Source organism: Mustela nigripes, chromosome X (assembly GCF_022355385.1).
Source record: "Mustela nigripes isolate SB6536 chromosome X, MUSNIG.SB6536, whole genome shotgun sequence".
In the NCBI taxonomy this organism is placed as follows: Eukaryota; Metazoa; Chordata; class Mammalia; order Carnivora; family Mustelidae; genus Mustela; species Mustela nigripes.
Window position 1 is genome coordinate 27,641,875 of NC_081575.1, and position 6,223 is coordinate 27,648,097.

Sequence of the window (6,223 nt, forward strand, 5' to 3'; positions counted from 1 at the left end):
ATTGAAAGGGGAGGTGAACCATGAGAGACTATGGACTCTGAAAAACAATCTGAGGGGTTTGAAGTGGAGGGGGTGGGTGGGAGGTTGGGGGAACCAGGTGGTGGCTATTAGAGAGGGCACGGATTGCATGGAGCACTGGGTGTGGTGCAAAAATAATGAATACTGTTATGCTGAAAATAAATAAAAAATAAAATTTTTTTAAAAATTGAACCTCCCCCACTTGTTTCTTCTGATATTATCACAGTTCCTTCTCAATTTACTTTTCAGATTCATATGTTTGATGCTTATTTGTAGCTTATTTGTAACTTCCTAGGTTATCCGAATGAGCCACACCATGTTCCTGATTATTTCCCTTCATTTCATAGCCCCAGCTACACCCCCTTGTCAAAAGGGATCATCCCACAGCCCCTGGTGAATGAGGGGCAGGCTATGTGAATCCAACAGAGTGACCTCAGCTGACTAGATCAGAGTTGACATATGGGTAAATGTAGATCAATTTTTTGTCCATTTTTGAATTTTCTATAGCTAAATAGATTTCACTATTTCACTCAATGTTTGTGAAAGCCCATCTTGTTATGTACAACTCTACTACTTCAATTTTCATTGATGTGTAGTGTTCCACCATATGATGAATATGCCAAAATGTGGCCCTTCTATTGCTGACATTTGGGTTGCTTCAAGTTCGCACTTTTCATAAAGAATGCTTCTATAGACATTCTGGTATGTGTCCATGTGTGCACATATGTACACAATTCAATTTATACATATTTAGGAGTATAATTACAGAGCTATAAGATAAATATATGTTCAGTTTTCACAGATATTGCTGAAGAGCTTTCCAAAGGGAAGGTATCAGTTTGCATTCCCACCAGCAATAGAGGAGAGTTTTAGTTGTTCCACACCATTGCTAGGACTTCATGTTGTCAGATATTCCATTTTAGTCATTCCTCTGTAATCTTAAGATCATTTGGGTTTTAAATTTCCTTGATTACAAAAAAATTAAGGTAGTTTTCATATGTTTATCATATTTTGCACAAATCTTTTGCTTATTCTTCTATTGACTTATGTTTTTCATGATTTGTAGGAATCCTTTTAATATTATGATAGAAGTTCATTTTTTTAAGTTTATTTAGTTATATGTATATTTATTTAAGTAATCTCTATACCCAACATGGTATAGAGAACTCACAAACCTGAGGTCAACAGCTGCATGCTTTTCCAACTGAGCCATTTAGGTGTCCCCTGTTGTTGATTCAATATATTGTAACTATCTTGTACCATTGTGTGGTTTGACTTTTTCCTTTCTTTATGGTGCATTATCTATGGTGCACTAATTAATCACATTTTCATTTATTTTAAGGATATTTGTGTCATCTTTATGGGCTCTTTCCTTATCCAAAAGTATTGAAGATATTCTCTTATTACAACTTTTAGAAATTCAATGATTTTACTTTAAAAATTTAAATCTTGGCAAACAGACACATGAGAACATGCTCAATATCAATAATCATCAGGGAAATGCAAGTCAAAACCACAATGAGATAACATTTTAGACCTGTCAGAATGGTTAAGTTAAAAAACACAAGAAAGAGGTGTTTTTGAGAATGTGAAGAAAAAGGAACCCTGTGCAGTTTTGGTGGTAATGTAAATTGGTGAAACCATTATGGAAAACAGTATGGCGGTTCTTCACAAAACTAAAAATGGAACTACCATCTGATCCAGTAATTCCACTATTGGGTATTTACCCAAAGAAAATTAAAACACTAATTTTAAAGATATATGCACCTCTATATTTATTGCAGCATTATGTATAATAGTCAAGATATAGATATAATCCAAGTGTCCATTGAGAGATGAATGGATAAAGATGTGGTACACACACACACACACACACAGAGCCATAAAAAATAATGAGATTTTGTCATTTGTGACAACATAGATGGACGTAGAGAGTCTTTCTTATTATGCTAAGTGAAATAAGTCAGATTGAGAAAGACAAATAACATGATTTCATTCATAAGTGGAATATAAAAAACAATATGAATATACAAGCAAACAAGCACAAAGTAGAAACAGACCCCTAAGTACAAAGAACAAACTGATTATTCCTGGGGGGATGGAGGAGAAGGGGAAAATGAGTGAAGAGGAGTAGGAGATAACAGGCTTCCAGTTATAGAATGAATAGGTCATGGGGATTAAAAAGTAAAGCACGGGGAATATAGTCAATAATATTGTAATCATGTTGTACAGTGACAGATGGTAGCTACACTAGTGGTGAGCATAGCATAACCTATAGATAAATTGAATCACTATGTTGTATACGTGAAACTAATGTAACATGGTGTATCAAATATAGCGAAATTTTTTAAAAATTGGATTTTCAATCAACCCAGAGTTCACATTTATATGTAATATGAGGTAGGGCTCATTTCATTTTTTCCATGTAGCTATCAAATTGATCCAGCAACATTATTTCTAAAAAAAATTCTTTCTCTATGTTCTGTTTTGCCACCTTTTTCATAAACAAGTGGTTTATGTGTGAGGGATTGTTTCTGGATTTTTCTCTCCTGTTTCATTTGTCTGTTTCATATCCCGGTGCTAAGAACACAATGTCTAACTTACTATAAGCTTACAATACGTCTTTAACATCTGATAATGTGATTTCACCAACTTTATTTTTCTTTATGATTGTCTTGCCTATTTTTACCCTTTGCATTTGTGTAAATAATTTAGAATGAGTGTGAAATTTCATAAGAATACTACTGGAGCTTTTTGAGGAAAGCATTGAAGCTATACATGAATTTTGGGAGAATTAGCATCTTGACAATATTGAGTCTTCAAATCCATGAATATGATTTGCCCCTCCATTTTTGTTTCTAAATTTTTCTCACAATAATATTTTAGGGTTTTCTGTAGAGAGATCTTTCTAATTTTTTATTGGACTGATTCTTAGCTATTTGGTACTTTTGATGCTACCATAAATTGTATTATTTCAATTATCTATTGTTATATGGAAATACATTTTTCTTATATTGATATTATATCTCAAGACCTTGTTAAATTCACTTATTAAATTTAGCACTTACCTATAGATTTCTTTGTTTTTTTTCTGCATGTACTCATATTTTCTGCAAATAATGTTAATTTTATTTCCTGCCATATAAGTCTGCATAGTTTTTTAATTTTTTTTTTAATTTTAAGTTTTTCCATGCCTTGCTGCACTGACTGGGAACTCCAGCACAATTTTAAATAGAGGTGTTTATAGTTGGTTTTCTTGCATCATTCCTGATCTCAAGAGGAATGATGTATGATTAATATTTAACAATTAAGTATGATGTGTGGTATAAGTTTCTGTAAATATCTTTTATTAGATTATGGTGGTTCCCTAATATTTGCATTTTGCTAATGGACATAAATAGACTTTTAATTTTATTGATTGCAGTTTTTAGACAATTTTTGAGATACTTTTTTAAATTTATTCTCTTTACATGGGAAATGACTGATTAATTTTTCATGTTAAACCAACCTTATATTCCTGTAATAAAATCAAATTTTATGATATATTATCACTTTTATGAATCACTAGACTCAGTTTTGTAAATTTTGTGTTTTTTTCACTCATGTACATGAGAAAGATAGGTCCATGCTTTTCTTCTTGTGATAATCTTTTTCACATTGTAGCAGCAAAGTTAAACTAACCTCCTAAAACAAAACGGGTGGTATTCCCTTTTTCTCTTCTAAAAGTTTGCATTATATTGGTCTTAATTTTATCTTTGAATGCTTAATAGAATTCACATGAAATTCTATGGGCCTAGAATTGTTTTGTATGGGTTTAGAATTGTTTTCATAAGAAGGTTTTAAATTCTGGATCCAATTGCTTTATTTTAGGTGTATGTCTATTCAGAACATCTATTTATTCTCCTGTATGCTTCTTTAAATGGTGTTTTCCTGGGGAATTTGTCTCTCTCATTTACATTTACCAATTTTAGGTTTAATCTAGGACAGTGGCTTTAAGGAAAAATGGAAAACCAAGACAAGGAGAAATGTAAAGCAATGCAATATAATGTGTTATGATGCCAACCATCATTTCTAAACAAACCATCAATAGGCACAGAAAAATTGTTCAACAAGCCTGTTCATTCATGCAGGACATTTCTAGAAATGGTTCAAGAACGTGCAACTTAGGCTAATGTGTGGAAGGGGAGGAGAATAGTTTATCTGTTCAGACTCTTCCAATTCTTGCTGTTCAAGGGTTTTAAATGGAGGCACTACATGCACTTTGAAATTATATCTGACCCAAGTGTAGTAAACCAGATCCTCTGTTGAAAAGCATGATATTTCATCCAATATATGGAAGTGGAAAGTGTTTGAGTGCAGGCAGAACTCCACAACCCAGAGGGATACAAAATGATGTCATTAAGATTTCTGTTAAACACTTTAATTTATTCTGATAATATTTGTATTTTAAATTAAGAAGATTTTGTTCAAGTTTAATGTAATTACTAATGTATTCGTGTTTATTTCCTTCTTACTATTGGTTTTCTAGTGATAAAAATAGTTATTCTGAATCAATAATTCATTGGTTTTTATCTATCCTTATATCAGCTTACTGGTTATAATTCTTTTCCTATTCTTTTACTGGTACCCTGGAAATTATAGCATGCATCATCAACTTATTTAAGTGTAATTTAAACCAATATATTTTTTAAAGATTTTATTTTCTTTACTTTTATTTACTTTGTTAGAGAGAGCAAGTGAGTGGGGGGAGGGACAAAAAGAGAGGGAGAGAATCTCAAACAGTCACCCAACCCAGATGGAGCCTGACACAGGGCTTGATCCCATAACCTAGAGATCATAACTTGAACCAAAACCAGGGCTCAATTGACTAAGCCACCCAAGCACCCCTCTAAATTGTTATTTTTACCACTTTCTGGACAATGAAAGATTCTTAAAGCACTTTAAATCAGATCATCTCTTCCTCTTATACTATTTTTGGTGTATATTTTAATTATATATATATTACATACATTATGTATAACACATGATATATATATATATAACATATATATATATATATAACATAATACATATATCACAATCAATATCCATTTATATTTACCCAAATATTTACTCTTTTCTCCGCTCTTCATTATCTCTTGCTTTTCAACTCTTCCATCTAGGATTTATTTTTTCCTAAAGAACTCACTTTAACATTCCTTTTGGCGCAGGTCTGCTGATAACTTCTTTCAGTTTTATTAGTCTGAAAATGTCTTTAATTTGCTTTCATTCAAGTAACAAATTTTCCCCAAGATATAGAATTCTGAGTTGAAAGTTACTTTCTTTAGTAAATTTGAGGATAACTTTCATTATTTATTTTTTAAATTATGTTCAGTTAGCCAACATATAGTACATTATTAGTTTTTGATGTAGTGTTCAATAATTCATTAGTTGCATATAACACCCAGTGCTCATCACAACACATGCCCTCCATAATACCCATCACCTGGCTACCTTATCTCCCCACCCCCACTCCTTCCTATAAACCTCAGTTTGTTTCCTGGAATCCAGAGTCTCTCAAGGTTTGTCTCCCTCTCTGGTTTCTTTCCATTCAGTTTTTCCTCCCTTTCCCTATGGTCTTCTGTGCTATTCCTAGTGCTCCACAAATGAGTCAATCCATATGATAATTGTCTTTCTCTGCTTGGCTTATTTCACTTAGCATAATCCCCTCCAGTTCCATCCATGTTGATGCAAATGGTAAATATTCATCCTTTTTGATGGCTGAGTAATATTCCACTGTATATATGAACCACATCTTTATCCATTCATCTGTGGAGCACTGTTATTATGTTTAAAAATTTTTTTATTTATTATTATTTTTTTTACCATTAATGGCAATACTTTCTTTTTTTAATTTATTTTTTATTTTCAGCATAACAGTATTCATTATTTTTTTCACCACACCCAGTGCTCCATGCAATCTGGGCCCTCTATAATACCCACCACCTGGTACCCCAACCTCCCACCGCCCGCCCCTTCAAAACCTTCAGATTGTTTTTCAGAGTCCATAGTCTCTCATGGTTCACCTCCCCTTCCAATTTCCCCCAACTCCCTTCTCCTTTCTAACTCCCCATGTCCTCCATGCTATTTGTTATGCTCCACAAATAAGTGAAACCATATGATAATTGACTCTCTCTGCTTGACTTATTTCATTCAGTATAATCTC